This window comes from Vicugna pacos, unplaced genomic scaffold (genome assembly GCF_048564905.1).
Source record: "Vicugna pacos unplaced genomic scaffold, VicPac4 scaffold_20, whole genome shotgun sequence".
In the NCBI taxonomy this organism is placed as follows: Eukaryota; Metazoa; Chordata; class Mammalia; order Artiodactyla; family Camelidae; genus Vicugna; species Vicugna pacos.
Window position 1 is genome coordinate 4,409,631 of NW_027328741.1, and position 23,600 is coordinate 4,433,230.

Consider the following 23,600-nt stretch of genomic DNA (forward strand, 5'->3'; position numbering starts at 1 on the left):
ATATCCCCACAGTTGATTCTGAGACCAAGATCCGTGATGCCAAATTACAGTTAGCAGGGGCATCGGTAAGTGAGGTATAGGGCTACGGTTGATGGCATACGCTGAGTCTCAGGGATCTGGAGTGCGTTGTGGGATGTGGTGGGTCTAATCAAGAGAGCAAACCGAACAGTGTACCAATGATAAATCAACCACACTGGTCGCGCGGTTGAGATTACCGATATGTCCCATGGCCACACCCAGTGCATCTGCAGGACCAGGGACCAATTGGGCATTTTGCCAATAGAGCACGTGTGGGGCTGAATCAGAGCTATCGTGCATCTGGTCTGAGGGATCCAGGGGGCCTTGGGTTTGAAATCAGAATGAAAAGCCTTAGGATCTGCTACATTCATAACCTGGGCTGGGATTATGGTTTGGTTTGAGGCACAGGATGCGCAACAGCTCTGTGGTGGCCTTCGTGCACCCGTGCCACAAGGATGATAGGACAAGGTAGAGTGGTCCAAGTCCACAGCGTGAGAAGAGGAAGCATTTCCTTCAGCACAATCTCCCAAAATCGGATGCTACATTTTGGATGGCACCGGCACGGTACGGCAGCGAGGACACCAAGGTCGGTCTGCGGGATCATTCCAGCAGGCCCTGATTTGTGACATCCATGGATGTGCTTCCACTGGTGTTTCAGTAGACAGAGAAGCTCTGGGAAGAACTGCTTTCATTGGGACATTCCCGTGGCACTACAAAGCACAAGCGCACTCTCAGTTTGCTGTTTTGGAAACACTCCAAAATGACATAGAGCAGAATGCAGAGCTGAGAACCTTTAGAATCCTCATTTCCACAAGAGGCCGTGTCTTGCGCACTTTCAGAATTGTGAGATAAGCGTAATCAAAATGAAGTTATGCTAATCGAAATAGTATGGGTTGTTCATCCCAACTAATGCAACACCAGCAATTGGAGATATACCAGACAACACACACAGGAACAGAATATGGCATCAATGTCTAGGAGAAATTGTCCTCACAGAAATCCCTTGGAATTGCATAGAGACAAGAGTCTAAAATTTTCACTTAACATAGCCCTAAAAATCTACATTAGATACCTGATATTACCTGACCAGTAGAGATGAAGAAGTACAGTAAAAGAAATAGGAAGTACCATTTTCAGTTCCAAAGATATTGAAGGCCCAAAAGATAAGCTTTCAAACAATTAGACTGCAAAACGCTATGCAGTCCAAGTGTTGAAAATGGAGGTCAGGAAAACACTGAAGAACAAAAGGGTCTCAGAATCACAAAAGGCAGAATACCTGAAAAGGGGAAGAGAAAGTCTAAAGACGAGCCAAAAGATATCAGAAAACTCAGTGGATGTGATAATATCAGGGCTAAAATTCAGTCCTTAGCAGACTAGATAATGCAGAGGGACGCGTGAATGACTGTGAAGACAGGGGAACAGAAATCCCTCGGTCAGATTCGGACATAGGAAAGCAAGTGCAAAACAATGAAAATATTGCTGTTGTATCCTGGGTTAAGACAGGGCATGAAAGACTAGAATTCATAAGAGTCCCAGATGGAAAAGCAAGAGATAAAGAAATAAAATATGTCTGAAAATTTATCTGTAGAAATATCAGACTGAAACTTGTTGAAAGCCAAGAAAAAATCATCTATGCGAATTCAGGAATTACACAGCATCCAAAGAAGGTGGAATCCCAATAGACCTACAAGCAGCTGTATGATTCCAATCAACAAAGTTCACGAATATCACAGTGATTTAAAATGCACCTGGAGGAAACAACATAGTCACAAGGGAACCTCCAGAGGGGTTTCTGCATATAACTCGGCAGCAATATTGCAGGACAGGGAGGAGTGCCAGGACACAGACCATATCCTGAATGGCCAAATGCTGCCACCTAGGGTAGCCTATGCCACATGACCACCATTTCTAATAACGGCAGAGCTAGAGCAATCCACAGACCGGCAAATCATAAAAGAATTCAGCAGTTCAAAACTTCTTCTAAAAGGAAGGTTGAGAACACTCCCCGGAATAGAAAAGCAGCAAGATGAAATGGAAAGAAGAAAACCATTATTGGAAATGCAAGAAGAGCATGAGTGGCAAAGAAGAAACAAGAAGAAGGCAAGGAGGACATCAAAACCTTAAAGATTGGAGAGGGAAGCAGGAAATCATAGGTGATTGGAAGCACTCTCTTAAGTGAATCAGCTTATTTGACTCTCTGTTTGAAGCGAAAGGAGAGATGCATGTCCTGACGTGTTTGCAAAACAAGCGAGAAGCAGACCAACAAAGAATCAAACCAACAAACATGCACCAAAATGGTACGGTTGGCTGACATTTACCATGGGAAACATGATTATTCAAAAGAAAATACTCAAGGTGATATCAAGGATCATTCAGCACGCATCGACCCAGTATTGCGGCTTGCATGTACTCAGCACACTTGTATTCGGAAATCAGAGGCGTGCATTCATATTAGTAAATATAGATTCATAAGAGCATATCGTGACTTCACCCAAATGCCGATTTGGAATCCAATGGATTCCTAGTCCGTGATGTAGTCTTGTATGTCTTCCAACAGGATGAAGGAATGCCATATTATACGCTACGTAGAGAAGAATTGTAAGAAGCCTAAAACAAAGGCAAGTAGCTCTGCCAAAGTGTACTAAGAGCAAAAGAGACAGACAGTAAAGTGCACATTGGGGTTGGTTTCATTTCTTGGAAATTCAGCCCCCATGAAACCAATAGATCCATGTCCTGAGAGTGTGGGTTTTTCAGCAGAAATCATGCGACGCATATGTATTCCGGTTGTACGGATATTATAGGAACATAAGTCTCCTTTACTGGGTCTCTGTGTACTGTGAACTCTTAGAAAGTTTAAAGACGTGTGAAACCTTCAACTGAAAAGGGACACACTTCTCTCCATTGGTACTGTGCATACAGATCTGAACAAAAGGAAAGAGGGAAGAAGAAAGGCCCATGGGACGCTAGTGGGCAGAACCACATTGACTTTAGGAACCTCTCGTTGGATGCAGCCCCTCCCCCAACACTGACAAGCTGCAGCAGCCATTGGGGATGGCAGTTACCGGTTGGATTCCAGTTGGAATGTTGGTGTGTTCCACGAGGCTTGTTGTGGCTGTTGGATCCTAGGTAACCGGGCCGAGTTCTGTGGGTGGATCAGTGTGATGAGGGGCTGCAGGCCTCTGTGGAACTTGGCTTAGGTTTTTGGTCCGGGAAGCTGTGTAAGTTCGAGATACTTCTGCTGCCCAAAGACCTGAGTTCACAGGTCAGTTTCCAGAACCTGAAAGGGCAGACAGTGGAAGATCTGCCTGTCATCAGCTTACTGGTGAGGCTCCGAGGTACTTTCAGACTTGCCCAGTCCTGGTGAAGTCGACTTTAGGGGAGTCACGAAGAGAAGCTGGCCGAAAAGCTGGCTGCACGGATTGAGGAGAGATGCGAACACATGGATGAGAGATGTTCTGCTACAATGGAGAATACTGGCGTGGAGACAGCTGTAGAGGATACCAGGCTCAAAAGACATTCAGGAGACATATTGAACCTCGCTGATACTGGCAGAAACATACGGAGTGCCAACGTGGACTTGAGGAAGTTCCTCAATTCTCTTCTCCAAGAACGGGTCCAAGGTCCCTGACGTGTGCAAGAGAAAAGATGGCAGAGATGATCAAAACGCTCCTGTTCTTGGAAGAGGTCGTGAGGATCCACACGTCCCAAGGGGCCTTCCCAAGCCATTCAGACCAAAATTCACCAAGCCCAGGTAAGCCTTTTCCTAGGTTTGGGCCTAGCTAGCAAGCACTTGCCCTTCCCTCCCCTCCACTCACGCATCCATTTTGAAGGTTCAGTACCTGAGCGGCAATGAAGCCATTAGGAGAAGGGCAAGTCCCTCCTAGAATCAGAGTTCCTCCAGCTTCACACTCTGTGAACAACAGTGAACTCCTTAAAGGTCAAATAGTCTCGGCTGAAATAGATAGGAATTGAATAAATAGCTCACACCTAGAAACGATGGCCTTCCGCTAGATTCAGCAAATGTTGTGTTTATGTCTTCCCTGGGGTGAAGGGAGTGTGGTAAGTGAGGGGAATCTTTGACTGAACTTGAATCTGTATTAGGCCTCAGTTTTTCAAGACAGTATAGGTAAATAGTACAAGTCAGAAAGTGAAGTGTACTGTAAAAGTCGCCATTGACATTAAAGACACAGCTTATGTGGATCGTCTTTCACTTGAGTCAAGCCCCCGGGGGCACTATATCATGTGGGTGCAGACTTGGTTGCGTTAAATGGCTTTACCCAACATGATCGGAAGATTAACTCTTCTCATCACTGATAGAAGAACACCTGGTTCTCCATAGACAAGCATAAGTGCAGCAGGGTTCTCCTAGCTATAATGCCTCTAGGTGCTTTTGGATTCAAACCTAAATGTATATATTTGGTTTGTTTCCTCTTGTATTTTCCTAGAGAGGGATGTTACCCCTTGAAAAGCCAACATTGGCCAGTAGGTGACAAATAGGAATAAAGGGCACCACATGCCCAAGTGTATCCAAGGTTGGGGGGTTTTTCATGTTTCCAATAGTTATTTCATGGTTCCTGTTGGTCTCGGAGGCTTCAACCATAAAGAGCTGACATGACCCCTTTAACAGTTTGGACTGCTAGTTTGCATTCTATCTGTCTAGGTTTTCCGTAGAGCTGACAAAATGTTACCAAAATTGACAAGTCTGGCTTCTAGGTCGATTTAGTGTGTTTCAAATAATAACTTCATTTTCGTATAACTCCCAAAACATGGAAATGAATTCTTTTAAAATTCTTAAAGTCTCCAAATGAGTTATCAACACAATGTCAAAACAGGTTTCTTTGGACAAACCCTCCCACCACGGCTGTATAGAAACCAAGAGCTAAGCAAATATCACATTTCTGTGAAATGTATCTGGATAGTGTTGATTCATCGATGCCCAGTTGGCAGAGAAGAAGTGCAACCTGCACTCACGCGCTCCCTTGTACAGAGAAATGTAAAACTCCACTCACCCAGCCTTTGGCACAGGACACTTGCCGAAGAGAGGTCTGTTACTTCCAAAGACAGGATGAGGCCTCAGGTCACCTGGAAGCAGGAGCAGGCAAAGCAGAGAATGGAAACCAGTGCAGGGTCTGACCAACAAGTGTGAAACCCTGTTTAAATTGGACGCACCCTCTCAAGCGGACAGGAGACATGAGATTGAAGGTGATGTGCTGAGATTTACAAGAGTGCACAGCAGATGCTTGGCTGACAGAACTCAAAGAAACCAGCGCAAAATATCCCCACAGTTGATTCTGAGACCAAGATCCGTGATGCCAAATTACAGTTAGCAGGGGCATCGGTAAGTGAGGTATAGGGCTACGGTTGATGGCATACGCTGAGTCTCAGGGATCTGGAGTGCGTTGTGGGATGTGGTGGGTCTAATCAAGAGAGCAAACCGAACAGTGTACCAATGATAAATCAACCACACTGGTCGCGCGGTTGGGATTACCGATATGTCCCATGGGCACACCCAGTGCATCTGCAGGACCAGGGACCAATTGGGCATTTTGCCAATAGAGCACGTGTGGGGCTGAATCAGAGCTATCGTGCATCTGGTCTGAGGGATCCAGGGGGCCTTGCGTTTGAAATCAGAATGAAAAGCCTTAGGATCTGCTACATTCATAACCTGGGCTGGGATTATGGTTTGGTTTGAGGCACAGGATGCGCAACAACTCTGTGGTGGCATTCGTGCACCCGTGCCACAAGGATGATAGGACAAGGTAGAGTGGTCCAAGTCCACAGCGTGAGAAGAGGAAGCATTTCCTTCAGCACAATCTCCCAAAATCGGATGCTACATTTTGGATGGCACCGGCACGGTACGGCAGCTAGGACACCAAGGTCGGTCTGCGGGATCATTCCAGCAGGCCCTGATGTGTGACATCCATGGATGTGCTTCCAATGGTGTTTCAGTAGACAGAGAAACTCTGGGAAGAACTGCTTTCATTGGGACATTCCCGTGGCACTACAAAGCACAAGCGCACTCTCATTTTGCTGGTTTGGAAACACTCCAAAATGACATAGAGCAGAATGCAGAGTAGAGAACCTTTAGAATCCTCATTTCCACAAGAGGCCGTGTCCTGCGCACTTTCAGAATTGTGAGATAAGCGTAATCAAAATGAAGTTATGCTAATCGAAATAGTATGGGTTGTTCATCACAACAAATGCAACACCAGCAATTGGAGATATACCAGACAACACACACAGGAACAGAATATGGCATCAATGTCTAGGAGAAGTTGTCCTCACAGAAATCCCTTGGAATTGCGTAGAGACAAGAGTCAAAAATTTTCACTTAACATAGCCCTAAAAATCTACATTAGATACCTGATATAACCTGACCAGTAGAGATGAATAAGTACAGTAAAAGAAACAGGAAGTACCATTTTCAGTTCCAAAGATATTGAAGGCCCAAAAGATAAGCTTTCTAACAACTAGACTTCAAAACGCTATGCAGTCCAAGTGTTGAAAATGGAGGTCAGGAAAACACTGAAGAACAAAAGGGTCTCAGAGTCACAAAAGGCAGAATACAAGAAAAGGGGAAGAGAAAGTCTAAAGACGAGCCAAAAAATATCAGAAAACTCAGTGGATGTGATAATATCAGGGCTAAAATTCAGTCCTTAGCAGACTAGATAATGCAGAGGGACGCGTGAATGACTGTGAAGACAGGGGAACAGAAATCCCTCGGTCAGATTCGGACATAGGAAAGCAAGTGCAAAACAATGAAAATATTGCTGTTGTATCCTGGGTTAAGACAGGGCATGAAAGACTAGAATTCATAAGAGTCCCAGATGGAAAAGCAAGAGATAAAGAAATAAAATTAGTCTGAAAATTTATCTGTAGAAATATCAGACTGAAACTTGTTGAAAGCCAAGAAAAAATCATCTATGCGAATTCAGGAATTACACAGCATCCAAAGGAGGTGGAATCCCAATAGACCTACCAGCAGCTGTATGATTCCAATCAACAAAGTTCACGAATATCACAGTGATTTAAAATGCACCTGGAGGAAACAACATAGTCACAAGGGAACCTCCAGAGGGGTTTCAGCTTATAACTCGGCAGCAATATTGCAGGACAGGGAGGAGTGCCAGGACACAGACCATATCCTGAATGGCCAAAGGCTGCCACCTAGGGTAGCCTATGCCACATGACCACCATTTCTAATAACGGCAGAGCTAGAGCAATCCACAGACCGGCAAATCATAAAAGAATTCAGCAGTTCAAAACTTCTTCTAAAAGGAAGGTTGAGAATACTCCCCGGAATAGAAAAGCAGCAAGATGAAATGGAAAGAAGAAAACCATTATTGGAAATGCAAGAAGAGCATGAGTGGCAAAGAAGAAACAAGAAGAAGGCAAGGAGGACATCAAAACCTTAAAGATTGGAGAGGGAAGCAGGAAATCATAGGTGATTGGAAGCACTCTCTTAAGTGAATCAGCTTATTTGACTCTCTGTTTGAAGCGAAAGGAGAGATGCATGTCCTGACGTGTTTGCAAAACAAGCGAGAAGCAGACCAACAAAGAATCAAACCAACAAACATGCACCAAAATGGTACGGTTGGCTGACATTTACCATGGGAAACATGATTATTCAAAAGAAAATACTCAAGGTGATGTCAAGGATCATTCAGCACGCATCGACCCAGTATTGCGGCTTGCATGTACTCAGCACACTTGTATTCGGAAATCAGAGGCGTGCATTCATATTCGTAAATATAGATTCATAAGAGCATATCGTGACCTCACACAAATGCCGATTTGGAATCCACTGGATTCCTAGTCCGTGATGTAGTCTTGTATGTCTTCCAACAGGATGAAGGAATGCCATATTCTACGCTACGTAGAGAAGAATTGTAAGAAGCCTATAACAAAGGCAAGTAGCTCTGCCAAAGTGTACTAAGAGCAAAAGAGACAGACAGTAAAGTGCACATTGGGGTTGGTTTCATTTCTTGGAAATTCACCCCCATGAAACCAATAGATCCATGTCCTGAGAGTGTGGGTTTTTCAGCAGAAATCATGCGACGCATATGTATTCCGGTTGTACGGATATTATAGGAACATAAGTCTCCTTTACTGGGTCTCTGTGTACTGTGAACTCTTAGAAAGTTTAAAGACGTGTGAAACCTTCAACTGAAAAGGGACACACTTCTCTCCATTGGTACTGTGCATACAGATCTGAACAAAAGGAAAGAGGGAAGAAGAAAGGCCCATGGGACGCTAGTGGGCAGAACCACATTGACTTTAGGAACCTCTCGTCGGATGCAGCCCCTCCCCCAACACTGACAAGATGCAGCAGCCATTGGGGATGGCAGTTACCGGTTGGATTCCAGGTGGAATGTTGGTGTGTTCCACGAGGCTTGTTGTGGCTGTTGGATCCTAGGTAACCGGGCCGAGTTCTGTGGGTGGATCAGTGTGATGGAGGGGCTGCAGGCCTCTGTGGAGCTTGGCTTAGGTGTTGGGTCCGGGAAGCTGTGTAAGTTCGAGATACTTCTGCTGCCCAAAGACCTGAGTTCACAGGTCAGTTTCCAGAACCTGAAAGGGCAGACAGTGGAAGATCTGCCTGTCATCAGCTTACTGGTGAGGCTCCGAGGTACTTTCAAACTTGCCCAGTTCTGGTGAAGTCGACTTTAGGGGAGTCACGAAGAGAAGCTGGCCGAAAAGCTGGCTGCACGGATTGAGGAGAGATGCGAACACATGGATGAGAGATGTTCTGCTACAATGGAGAATACTGGCGTGGAGACAGCTATAGAGGATACCAGGCTCAAAAGACATTCAGGAGACATATTGAACCTCGCTGATACTGGCAGAAACATACGGAGTGCCAACGTGGACTTGAGGAAGTTCCTCAATTCTCTTCTCCAAGAACGGGTCCAAGGTCCCTGACGTGTGCAAGAGAAGAGATGGCAGAGATGATCAAAACGCTCCTGTTCTTGGAAGAGGTCGTGAGGATCCACACGTCCCAAGGGGCCTTCCCAAGCCATTCAGACCAAAATTCACCAAGCCCAGGTAAGCCTTTTCCCAGGTTTGGGCCTAGCTAGCAAGCACTTGCCCTTCCCTCCCCTCCACTCACGCATCCATTTTGAAGGTTCAGTACCTGAGCGGCAATGAAGCCATTAGGAGAAGGGCAAGTCCCTCCTAGAATCAGAGTTCCTCCAGCTTCACACTCTGTGAACAACAGTGAACTCCTTAAAGGTCAAATAATCTCGGCTGAAATAGATAGGAATTGAAAAATTTGCTCACACCTAGAAACGATGGCCTTCCGCTAGATTAAGCAGATGTTGTGTTTATGTCTTCCCTGGGGTGAAGGGAGTGTGGTAAGTGAGGGGAATCTTTGACTGAACTTGAATCTGTATTAGGTCTCAGTTTTTCAAGACAGTCTAAGTAAATAGTAAAATTCAGAAAGTGAAGTGTACTGTAAAAGTCGCCAATGACATTAAATCACAACTTATGTGGATCGTCTTTCACTTGAGTCAAGCCCCCGGGGGCACTATATCATGTGGGTGCAGACTTGGTTGCGTTAAATGGCTTTACCCAACATGATCGGAAGATTAACTGTTCTCATCACTGATAGAAGAACACCTGGTTCTCCATAGACAAGCATAACTGCAGCAGGGTTCTCCTAGCTATAATGCCTCTAGGTGCTTTTGGATTCAAACCTAAATGTATATATTTGGTTTGTTTCCTCTTGTATTTTCCTAGAGAGGGATGTTACCCCTTGAAATGCCAACATTGGCCAGTAGGTGACAAATAGGACTAAAGGGCACCACATGACCAAGTGTATCCAAGGTTGGGGGTTATTTCATGTTTCCAATAGTTATTTCATGGTTCCTGTTGGTCTCGGAGGCTTCAACCGTAAAGAGCTGACATGACCCTTTAACAGTTTGGACTGCTAGTTTGCATTTTATCTGTCTAGGTTTTCCGTAGAGCTGAGCAAATGTTACCAAAATTGACAAGTCTGGCTTCTAGGTCGATTTAGTGTGTTTCAAAAAATAACTTCATTTTCGTATAACTCCCAAAACATGGAAATGAATTCTGTTAAAATTCTTAAAGACTGCAAATGAGATATCAACACAATGTCAAAACAGGTTTCTTTGGACAACCCCTCCCACCACGGCTGTATAGAAACCAAGAGCTAAGCAAATATCACATTTCTGTGAAATGTATCTGGATAGTGTTGATTCATCGATGCCCAGTTGGCAGAGAAGAAGTGCAACCTGCACTCATGCGCTCCCTTGTACAGAGAAATGTAAAACTCCACTCACCCAGCCTTTGGCACAGGACACTTGCCGAAGAGATGTCTGTTACTTACAAAGACAGGATGAGGCCTCAGGACACCTGGAAGCAGGAGAAGGCAAAGCAGGGAATGGAAACCAGTGCAGGGTCTGACCAACAAGGGTGAAACCCTGTTTAACTTGGACGCACCCTCTCAAGCGGACAGGAGACATGAGATTGAAGGTGATGTGCTGAGATTTACAAGAGTGCACAGCAGATGCTTGGCTGACAGAACTCAAAGAAACCAGCGCAAAATATCCCCACAGTTGATTCTGAGACCAAGATCCGTGATGCCAAATTACAGTTAGCAGGGGCATCGGTAAGTGAGGTATAGGGCTACGGTTGATGGCATACGCTGAGTCTCAGGGATCTGGAGTGCGTTGTGGGATGTGGTGGGTCTAATCAAGAGAGCAAACCGAACAGTGTACCAATGATAAATCAACCACACTGGTCGCGCGGTTGAGATTACCGATATGTCCCATGGCCACACCCTGTGCATCTGCAGGACCAGGGACCAATTGGGCATTTTGCCAATAGAGCACGTGTGGGGCTGAATCAGAGCTATAGTGCATCTGGTCTGAGGGATCCAGGGGGCCTTGGGTTTGAAATCAGAATGAAAAGCCTTAGGATCTGCTACATTCATAACCTGGGCTGGGATTATGGTTTGGTTTGAGGCACAGGATGCGCAACAGCTCTGTGGTGGCCTTCGTGCACCCGTGCCACAAGGATGATAGGACAAGGTAGAGTGGTCCAAGTCCACAGCGTGAGAAGAGGAAGCATTTCCTTCAGCACAATCTCCCAAAATCGGATGCTACATTTTGGATGGCACCGGCACGGTACGGCAGCGAGGACACCAAGGTCGGTCTGCGGGATCATTCCAGCAGGCCCTGATTTGTGACATCCATGGATGTGCTTCCACTGGTGTTTCAGTAGACAGAGAAGCTCTGGGAAGAACTGCTTTCATTGGGACATTCCCGTGGCACTACAAAGCACAAGCGCACTCTCAGTTTGCTGTTTTGGAAACACTCCAAAATGACATAGAGCAGAATGCAGAGCTGAGAACCTTTAGAATCCTCATTTCCACAAGAGGCCGTGTCCTGCGCACTTTCAGAATTGTGAGATAAGCGTAATCAAAATGAAGTTATGCTAATCGAAATAGTATGGGTTGTTCATCCCAACAAATGCAACACCAGCAATTGGAGATATACCAGACAACACACACAGGAACAGAATATGGCATCAATGTCTAGGAGAAATTGTCCTCACAGAAATCCCTTGGAATTGCATAGAGACAAGAGTCTAAAATTTTCACTTAACATAGCCCTAAAAATCTACATTAGATACCTGATATTACCTGACCAGTAGAGATGAAGAAGTACAGTAAAAGAAATAGGAAGTACCATTTTCAGTTCCAAAGATATTGAAGGCCCAAAAGATAAGCTTTCAAACAATTAGACTACAAAACGCTATGCAGTCCAAGTGTTGAAAATGGAGGTCAGGAAAACACTGAAGAACAAAAGGGTCTCAGAATCACAAAAGGCAGAATACCAGAAAAGGGGAAGAGAAAGTCTAAAGACGAGCCAAAAGATATCAGAAAACTCAGTGGATGTGATAATATCAGGGCTAAAATTCAGTCCTTAGCAGACTAGATAATGCAGAGGGACGCGTGAATGACTGTGAAGACAGGGGAACAGAAATCCCTCGGTCAGATTCGGACATAGGAAAGCAAGTGCAAAACAATGAAAATATTGCTGTTGTATCCTGGGATAAGACAGGGCATGAAAGACTAGAATTCATAAGAGTCCCAGATGGAAAAGCAAGAGATAAAGAAATAAAATATGTCTGAAAATTTATCTGTAGAAATATCAGACTGAAACTTGTTGATAGCCAAGAAAAAATCATCTATGCGAATTCAGTATTTACACAGCATCCAAAGGAGGTGGAATCCGAATAGACCTACAAGCAGCTGTATGATTCCAATCAACAAAGTTCACGAATATCTCAGTGATTTAAAATGCACCTGGAGGAAACAACATAGTCACAAGGGAAACTCCAGAGGGGTTTCAACTTATAAATCGGCAGCAATATTGCAGGACAGGGAGGAGTGCCAGGACACAGACCATATCCTGAATGGCCAAAGGCTGCCACCTAGGTTAGCCTATGCCACATGACCACCATTTCTAATAACGGCAGAGCTAGAGCAATCCACAGACCGGCAAATCATAAAAGAATTCAGCAGTTCAAAACTTCTTCTAAAAGGAAGGTTGAGAATACTCCCCGGAATAGAAAAGCAGCAAGATGAAATGGAAAGAAGAAAACCATTATTGGAAATGCAAGAAGAGCATGAGTGGCAAAGAAGAAACAAGAAGAAGGCAAGGAGGACATCAAAACCTTAAAGATTGGAGAGGGAAGCAGGAAATCATAGGTGATTGGAAGCACTCTCTTAAGTGAATCAGCTAATTTGACTCTCTGTTTGAAGCGAAAGGAGAGATGCATGTCCTGACGTGTTTGCAAAACAAGCGAGAAGCAGACCAACAAAGAATCAAACCAACAAACATGCACCAAAATGGTACGGTTGGCTGACATATACCATGGGAAACATGATTATTCAAAAGAAAATACTCAAGGTGATGTCAAGGATCATTCAGCACGCATCGACCCAGTATTGCGGCTTGCATGTACTCAGCACACTTGTATTCGGAAATCAGAGGCGTGCATTCATATTCGTAAATATAGATGCATAAGAGCATATCGTGACCTCACCCAAATGCCGATTTGGAATCCAATGGATTCCTAGTCCGTGATGTAGTCTTGTATGTCTTCCAACAGGATGAATGAATGCCATATTCTACGCTACGCAGAGAAGAATTGTAAGAAGCCTATAACAAAGGCAAGTAGCTCTGCCAAAGTGTACTAAGAGCAAAAGAGATAGACAGTAAAGTGCACATTGGGGTTGGTTTAATTTCTTGGAAATGCAGCCCCCATGAAACAAATAGATCCATGTCCTGAGAGTGTGGGTTTTTCAGCAGAAATCATGCGACGCATATGTATTCCGGTTGTACGGATATTATAGGAACATAAGTCTCCTTTACTGGGTCTCTGTGTACTGTGAACTCTTAGAAAGTTTAAAGACGTGTGAAACCTTCAACTGAAAAGGGACACACTTCTCTCCATTGGTTCTGTGCATACAGATCTGAACAAAAGGAAAGAGGGAAGAAGAAAGGCCCATGGGACGCTAGTGGGCAGAACCACATTTACTTTAGGAACCTCTCGTCGAATGCAGCCCCTCCCCCAACACTGACAAGATGCAGTAGCCACTGGGGATGGCAGTTACCGGTTGGATTCCAGGTGGAATGTTGGTGTGTTCCACGAGGCTTGTTGTGGCTGTTGGATCCTAGGTAACCGGGCCGAGTTCTGTGGGAGAATCAGTGTGATGGAGGGGCTGCAGGCCTCTGTGGAGCTTGGCTTAGGTGTTGGGTCCGGGAAGCTGTGTAATTTCGAGATACTTCTGTTGCCCAAAGACCTGAGTTCACAGGTCAGTTTCCAGAACCTGAAAGGGCAGACAGTGGAAGATCTGCCTGTCATCAGCTTACTGGTGAGGCTCCGAGGTACTTTCAGATTTGTCCAGTCCTGGTGAAGTCGCATTTAGCGGAGTCACGAAGAGAAGCTGGCCGAAAAGCTGGCGGCACGGATTGAGGAGAGATGCGAACACATGGATGAGTGATGTTCTGCTACAATGGAGAATACTGGCGTGGAAACAGCTGTAGAGGATACCAGGCTCAAAAGTCATTCAGGAGACATATTGAACCTCACTGATACTGGCAGAAACATACGGAGTGCCAACGTGGACTTGAGGAAGTTCCTCAATTCTCTTCTCCAAGAACGGGTCCAAGGTCCCTGACGTGTGCAAGAGAAGAGATGGCAGAGATGATCAAAACGCTCCTGTTCTTGGAAGAGGTCGTGAGAATCCACACGTCCCAAGGGGCCTTCCCAAGCCATTCAGACCAAAATTCACCAAGCCAAGGTAAGCCTTTTCCCAGGTTTGGGCCTAGCTAGCAAGCACATGCCCTTCCCTCCCCTCCACTCACGCATCCATTTTGAAGGTTCAATACCTGAGCGGCAATGAAGCCATTAGGAGAAGGGCAAGTCCCTCCTAGAATCAGAGTTCCTCTAGCTTCACACTCTGTGAACAACAGTGAACTCCTTAAATGTCAAAGAGTCTCCGCTGAAATAGATAGGAATTGAATACTTAGCTCACACCTAGAAACGATGGCCTTCCGCTAGATTCAGCAAATATTGTGTTTATGTCTTCCCTGGGGTGAAGGGAGTGTGGTAAGTGAGGGGAATCTTTGACTGAACTTGAATTTTTATTAGGCCTCAGTTTTTCAAGACAGTATAGGTAAATAGTACAAGTCAGAAAGTGAAGTGTACTGTAAAAGTCGCCAATGACAATAAATACACAGCTTATGTGGATCGTCTTTCACTTGAGTCAAGCCCCCGGGGGCACTATATCTTGTGGGTGCAGACTTGGTTGCGTTAAATGGCTTTACCCAACATGATCGGAAGATTAACTGTTCTCATCACTGATAGAAGAACACCTGGTTCTCCATAGACAAGCATAACTGCAGCAGGGTTCTCCTAGCTATAATGCCTCTAGGTGCTTTTGGATTCAAACCTAAATGTATATATTTGGTTTGTTTCCTCTTGTATTTTCCTAGAGAGGGATGTTACCCCTTGAAATGCCAACATTGGCCAGTAGGTGACAAATAGGGCTAAAGGGCACCACATGCCCAAGTGTATCCAAGGTTGGGGGTTATTTCATGTTTCCAATAGTTATTTCATGGTTCCTGTTGGTCTCGGAGGCTTCAACCGTAAAGAGCTGACATGACCCCTTTAACAGTTTGGACTGCTAGTTTGCATTCTATCTGTCTAGGTTTTCCGTAGAGCTGACAAAATGTTACCAAAATTGACAAGTCTGGCTTCTAGGTCGATTTAGTGTGTTTCAAAAATTAACTTCATTTTCGTATAACTCCCAAAACATGGAAATGAATTCTGTTAAAATTCTTAAAGACTGCAAGTGAGATATCAACACAATGTCAAAATAGGTTTCTTTGGACAACCCCTCCCACCACGGCTGTATAAATACAAAGAGCTAAGCAAATATCACATTTCTGTGAATTGTATCTGGATAGTGTTTATTCATCGATGCCCAGTTGGCAGAGAAGAAGTACAACCTGCACTCACACGCTCCCTTGTACAGAGAAATGTAAAACTCCACTCACCCAGCCTTTGGCACAGGACACTTGCCGAAGAGAGGTCTGTTACTTCCAAAGACAGGATGAGGCCTCAGGACACCTGGAAGCAGGAGAAGGCAAAGCAGGGAATGGAAACCAGTGCAGGGTCTGACCAACAAGGGTGAAACCCTGTTTAACTTGGACGCACCCTCTCAAGCAGACAGGAGACATGAGATTGAAGGTGATGTGCTGAGATTTACAAGAGTGCACAGCAGATGCTTGGCTGACAGAACTCAAAGAAACCACCGCAAAATATCCCCACAGTTGATTCTGAGACCAAGATCCGTGATGCCAAATTACAGTTAGCAGGAGCATCGGTAAGTGAGGTATAGGGCTACGGTTGATGGCATACACTGAGTCTCAGGGATCTGGAGTGCTTTGTGGGATGTGGTGGGTCTAATCAAGAGAGCAAACCGAACAGTGTACCAATGATAAATCAACCACACTGGTCGCGCGGTTGAGATTATCGATCTGTCCCATGGCCACACCCAGTGCATCTGCAGGACCAGGGACCAATTGTGCATTTTGCCAATAGAGCACGTGTGGGGCTGAATCAGAGCTATCGTGCATCTGGTCTGAGGGATCCAGGGGGCCTTGGGTTTGAAATCAGAATGAAAAGCCTTAGGATCTGCTACATTCATAACCTGGGCTGGGATTATGGTTTGGTTTGAGGCACAGGATGCGCAACAGCTCTGTGGTGGCCTTCGTGCACCCGTGCCACAAGGATGATAGGACAAGGTAGAGTGGTCCAAGTCCACAGCGTGAGAAGAGGAAGCATATCCTTCAGCACTATCTCCCAAAATCGGATGCTACATTTTGGATGGCACCGGCACGGTACGGCAGCGAGGACACCAAGGTCGGTCTGCGGGATCATTCCAGCAGGCCCTGATGTGTGACATCCATGGATGTGCTTCCACTGGTGTTTCAGTAGACAGAGAAGCTCTGGGAAGAACTGCTTTCATTGGGACATTCCCGTGGCACTACAAAGCACAAGCGCACTCTCAGTTTGCTGTTTTGGAAACACTCCAAAATGACATAGAGCAGAATGCAGAGCTGAGAACCTTTAGAATCCTCATTTCCACAAGAGGCCGTGTCCTGCGCACTTTCAGAATTGTGAGATAAGCGTAATCAAAATGAAGTTATGCTAATCGATATAGTATGGGTTGTTCATCACAACAAATGCAACACCAGCAATTGGAGATATACCAGACAACACACACAGGAACAGAATATGGCATCAATGTCTAGGAGAAATTGTCCTCACAGAAATCCCTTGGAATTGCGTAGAGACAAGAGTCTAAAATTTTCACTTAACATAGCCCTAAAAATCTACATTAGATACCTGATATTACCTGACCAGTAGAGATGAAGAAGTACAGTAAAAGAAATAGGAAGTACCATTTTCAGTTCCAAAGATATTGAAGGCCCAAAAGATAAGCTTTCAAACAACTAGACTGCAAAACCCTATGCAGTCCAAGTGTTGAAAATGGAGGTCAGGAAAACACTGAAGAACAAAAGGGTCTCAGAATCACAAAAGGCAGAATACCAGAAAAGGGGAAGAGAAAGTCTAAAGACGAGCCAAAAGATATCAGAAAACTCAGTGGATGTGATAATATCAGGGCTAAAATTCAGTCCTTAGCAGACTAGATAATGCAGAGGGACGCGTGAATGACTGTGAAGACAGGGGAACAGAAATCCCTCGGTCAGATTCGGACATAGGAAAGCAAGTGCAAAACAATGAAAATATTGCTGTTGTATCCTGGGTTAAGACAGGGCATGAAAGACTAGAATTCATAAGAGTCCCAGATGGAAAAGCAAGAGATAAAGAAATAAAATATGTCTGAAAATTTATCTGTAGAAATATCAGACTGAAACTTGTTGAAAGCCAAGAAAAAATCATCTATGCGAATTCAGGAATTACACAGCATCCAAAGGAGGTGGAATCCCAATAGACCTACAAGCAGCTGTATGATTCCAATCAACAAAGTTCACGAATATCACAGTGATTTAAAATGCACCTGGAGGAAACAACATAGTCACAAGGGAACCTCCAGAGGGGTTTCAGCTTATAACTCAGCAGCAATATTGCAGGACAGGGAGGAGTGCCAGGACACAGACCATATCCTGAATGGCCAAATGCTGCCACCTAGGGTAGCCTATGCCACATGACCACCATTTCTAATAACGGTAGAGCTAGAGCAATCCACAGACCGGCAAATCATAAAAGAATTCAGCAGTTCAAAACTTCTTCTAAAAGGAAGGTTGAGAATACTCCCCGGAATAGAAAAGCAGCAAGATGAAATGGAAAGAAGAAAACCATTATTGGAAATGCAAGAAGAGCATGAGTGGCAAAGAAGAAACAAGAAGAAGGCAAGGAGGACATGAAAACCTTAAAGATTGGAGAGGGAAGCACGAAATCATAGGTGATTGGAAGCACTCTCTTAAGTGAATCAGCTTATTTGACTCTCTGTTTGAAGCGAAAGGAGAGATGCATGTCCTGACGTGTTTGCAAAACAAGCGAGAAGCAGACCAACAAAGAATCAAACCAACAAACATGCACCAAAATGGTACGGTTGGCTGACATATACCATGGGAAACATGATTATTCAAAAGAAAATACTCAAGGTGATGTCAAGGATCATTCAGCACGCATCGACACAGTATTGCGGCTTGCATGTACTCAGAACACTTGTATTCGGAAATCAGAGGCGTGCATTCATATTCGTAAATATAGATTCATAAGAGCATATCGTGACCTCACCCAAATGCCGATTTGGAATCCAATGGATTCCTAGTCCGTGATGTAGTCTTGTATGTCTTCCAACAGGAAGAAGGAATGCCATATACTACGCTACGTAGAGAAGAATTGTAAGAAGCCTATAACAAAGGCAAGTAGCTCTGCCAAAGTGTACTAAGAGCAAAAGAGACAGACAGTAAAGTGCACATTGGGGTTGGTTTCATTTCTTGGAAATTCAGCCCCCATGAAACCAATAGATCCATGTCCTGAGAGTGTGGGTTTTTCAGCAGAAATCATGCGACGCATATGTATTCCGGTTGTACGGATATTATAGGAACATAAGTCTCCTTTACTGGGTCTCTGTGTACTGTGAACTCTTAGAAAGTTTAAAGACGTGTGAAACCTTCAACTGAAAAGGGACACACTTCTCTCCATTGGTACTGTGCATACAGATCTGAACATAATAAAGAGGGAAGAAAAAGGCCCATGGGACGCTAGTGGTCAGAACCACATTTACTTTAGGAACCTCTCGTCGGATGCAGCCCCTCCCCCAACACTGACAAGATGCAGCAGCCATTGGGGATGGCAGTTACCGGTTGGATTCCAGGTGGAATGTTGGTGTGTTCCACGAGGCTTGTTGTGGCTGTTGGATCCTAGGTAACCGGGCCGAGTTCTGTGGGTGGATCAGTGTGATGGAGGGGCTGCAGGCCTCTGTGGAGCTTGGCTTAGTTGTTTGGTCCGGGAAGCTGTGTAAGTTCGAGATACTTCTGCTGCCCTAAGACCTGAGTTCACAGGTCAGTTTCCAGAACCTGAAAGGGCAGAAAGTGGAAGATCTGCCTGTCATCAGCTTACTGGTGAGGCTCCGAGGTACTTTCAGACTTGCCCAGTCCTGGTGAAGTCGACTTTAGGGGAGTCACGAAGAGAAGCTGGCCGAAAAGCTGGCTGCACGGATTGAGGAGAGATGCGAACACATGGATGAGAGATGTTCTGCTACAATGGAGAATACTGGCGTGGAGACAGCTGTAGAGGATACCAGGCTCAAAAGACATTCAGGAGACATATTGAACCTCGCTGATACTGGCAGAAACATACGGAGTGCCAACGTGGACTTGAGGAAGTTCCTCAATTCTCTTCTCCAAGAACGGGTCCAAGGTCCCTGACGTGTGCAAGAGAAGAGATGGCAGAGATGATCAAAACGCTCCTGTTCTTGGAAGAGGTCGTGAGGATCCACACGTCCCAAGGGGCCTTCCCAAGCCATTCAGACCAAAATTCACCAAGCCCAGGTAAGCCTTTTCCCAGGTTTGGGCCTAGTTAGCAAGCACTTGCCCTTCCCTCCCCTCCACTCACGCATCCATTTTGAAGGTTCAGTACCTGAGCGGCAATGAAGCCATTAGGAGAAGGGCAAGTCCCTCCTAGAATCAGAGTTCCTCCAGCTTCACACTCTGTGAACAACAGTGAACTCCTTAAAGGTCAAATAGTCTCGGCTGAAATAGATAGGAATTGAATACATAGCTCACACCTAGAAACGATGGCCTTCCGCTAGATTCAGCAGATGTTGTGTTTATGTCTTCCCTGGGGTGAAGGGAGTGTGGTAAGTGAGGGGAATCTTTGACTGAACTTGAATCTGTATTAGGCCTCAGTTTTTCAAGACAGTATAGGTAAATAGTACAAGTCAGAAAGTGAAGTGTACTGTAAAAGTCGCCAATGACATTAAAGACACAGCTTATGTGGATCGTCTTTCACTTGAGTCAAGCCCCCGGGGGCACTATATCATGTGGGTGCAGACTTGGATGCGTTAAATGGCTTTACCCAACATGATCGGAAGATTAACTGTTCTCATCACTGATAGAAGAACACCTGGTTCTCCATAGACAAGCATAACTGCAGCAGGGTTCTCCTAGCTTTAATGCCTCTAGGTGCTTTTGGATTCAAACCTAAATGTATATATTGGGTTTGTTTCCTCTTGTATTTTCCTAGAGAGGGATGTTACCGCTTGAAATTCCAACGTTGCCCAGTAGGTGACAAATAGGACTAAAGGGCACCACATGCCCAAGTGTATCCAAGGTTGGGGGTTATTTCATGTTTCCAATAGTTATTTCATGGTTCCTGTTGGTCTCGGAGGCTTCAACCGTAAAGAGCTGACATGACCCCTTTAACAGTTTGGACTGCTAGTTTGCATTCTATCTGTCTAGGTTTTCCGTATTGCTGACAAAATGTTACCAAAATTGACAAGTCTGGCTTCTAAGTCGATTTAGTGTGTTTCAAAAAATAACTTCATTTTCGTAAAACTCCCAAAACATGGAAATGAATTCTGTTAAAATTCTTAAAGACTGCAAATGAGATATCAACACAACGTCAAAACAGGTTTCTTTGGACAACCCCTCCCACCACGGCGGTATAGAAACCAAGAGCTAAGCAAATATCACATTTCTGTGAAATGTATCTGGATAGTGTTGATTCATCGATGCCCAGTTGGCAGAGAAGAAGTGCAACCTGCACTCACGCGCTCCCTTGTACAGAGAAATGTAAAACTCCACTCACCCAGCCTTTGGCACAGGACACTTGCCGAAGAGAGGTCTGTTACTTCCAAAGACAGGATGAGGCCTCAGGACACCTGGAAGCAGGAGAAGGCAAAGCAGGGAATGGAAACCAGTGCAGGGTCTGACCAACAAGGGTGAAACCCTGTTTGACTTGGACGCAACCTCTCAAGCGGACAGGAGGCATGAGATTGAAGGTGATGTGCTGAGATTTACAAGAGTGCACAGCAGATGCTTGGCTGAAAGAACTCAAAGAAACCAGCGCAAAATATCCCCACAGTTGATTCTGAGACCAAGATCTGTGATGCCAAGTTAGAGTTAGCAGGGGCATCGGTAAGTGATGTATAGGGCTACGGTTGATGGCATACGCTGAGTCTCAGGGATCTGGAGTGCGTTGTGGGATGTGGTGGGTCTAATCAAGAGAGCAAACCGAACAGTGTACCAATGATAAATCAACCACACTGGTCGCGCGGTTGAGATTACCGATATGTCCCATGGCCACACCCAGTGCATCTGCAGGACCAGGGACCAATTGTGCATTTTGCCAATAGAGCACGTGTGGGGCTGAATCAGAGCTATCGTGCATCTGGTCTGAGGGATCCAGGGGGCCTTGGGTTTGAAATCAGAATGAAAAGCCTTAGGATCTGCTACATTCATAACCTGGGCTGGGATTATGGTTTGGTTTGAGGCACAGGATGCGCAACAGCTCTGTGGTGGCCTTCGTGCACCCGTGCCACAAGGATGATAGGACAAGGTAGAGTGGTCCAAGTCCACAGCGTGAGAAGAGGAAGCATTTCCTTCAGCACTATCTCCCAAAATCGGATGCTACATTTTGGAAGGCAGCGGCACGGTACGGCAGCGAGGAAACCAAGGTCGGTCTGCGGGATCATTCCAGCAGGCCCTGATTTGTGACATCCATGGATGTGCTTCCACTGGTGTTTCAGTAGACAGAGAAGCTCTGGGAAGAACTGCTTTCATTGGGACATTCCCGTGGCACTACAAAGCACAAGCGCACTCTCAGTTTGCTGTTTTGGAAACACTCCAAAATGACATAGAGCAGAATGCAGAGCTGAGAACCTTTAGAATCCTCATTTCCACAAGAGGCCGTGTCCTGCGCACTTTCAGAACTGTGAGATAAGCGTAATCAAAATGAAGTTATGCTAATCGAAATAGTATGGGTTGTTCATCACAACAAATGCAACACCAGCAATTGGAGATATACCAGACAACACACACAGGAAGAGAATATGGCATCAATGTCTAGGAGAAATTGTCCTCACAGAAATCCCTTGGAATTGCGTAGAGACAAGAGTCTAAAATTTTCACTTAACATAGCCCTAAAAATCTACATTAGATACCTGATATTACCTGACCAGTAGAGATGAAGAAGTACAGTAAAAGAAATAGGAAGTACCATTTTCAGTTCCAAAGATATTGAAGGCCCAAAAGATAAGCTTTCAAACAACTAGACTGCAAAACGCTATGCAGTCCAAGTGTTGAAAATGGAGGTCAGGAAAACACTGAATAACAAAAGAGTCTCAGAATCACAAAAGGCAGAATACCAGAAAAGGGGAAGAGAAAGTCTAAAGACGAGCCAAAAGATATCAGAAAACTCAGTGGATGTGATAATATCAGGGCTAAAATTCAGTCCTAAGCAGACTAGATAATGCAGAGGGACGCGTGAATGACTGTGAAGACAGGGGAACAGAAATCCCTCGGTCAGATTCAGACATAGGAAAGCAAGTGCAAAACAATGAAAATATTGCTGTTGTATCCTGGGTTAAGACATGGCATGAAAGACTAGAATTCATAAGAGTCCCAGATGGAAAAGCAAGAGATAAAGAAATAAAATATGTCTGAAAATTTATCTGTAGAATTATCAGACTGAAACTTGTTGAAAGCCAAGAAAAAATCATCTATGCGAATTCAGGAATTACACAGCATCCAAAGGAGTTGGAATCCCAATAGACCTACCAGCAGCTGTATGATTCCATTCAACAAAGTTCACGAATATCACGGTGATTTAAAATGCACCTGGAGGAAACAACATAGTCACAAGGGAACCTCCAGAGGGGTTTCAGCTTATAACTCGGCAGCAATATTGCAGGACAGGGAGGAGTGCCAGGACACAGACCATATCCTGAATGGCCAAAGGCTGCCACCTAGGGTAGCCTATGCCACATGACCACCATTTCTAATAACGGCAGAGCTAGAGCAATCCACAGACCGGCAAATCATAAAAGAATTCAGCAGTTCAAAACTTCTTCTAAAAGGAAGGTTGAGAATACTCCCCGGAATAGAAAAGCAGCAAGATGAAATGGAAAGAAGAAAACCATTATTGGAAATGCAAGAAGAGCATGAGTGGCAAAGAAGAAACAAGAAGAAGGCAAGGAGGACATCAAAACCTTAAAGATTGGAGAGGGAAGCAGGAAATCATAGGTGATTGGAAGCACTCTCTTAAGTGAGTCAGCTTATTTGACTCTCTGTTTGAAGCGAAAGGAGAGATGCATGTCCTGACGTGTTTGCAAAACAAGCGAGAAGCAGACCAACAAAGAATCAAACCAACAAACATGCACCAAAATGGTACGGTTGGCTGACATATACCATGGGAAACATGATTATTCAAAAGAAAATAGTCAAGGTGATGTCAAGGATCATTCAGCACGCATCGACCCAGTATTGCGGCTTGCATGTACTCAGCACACT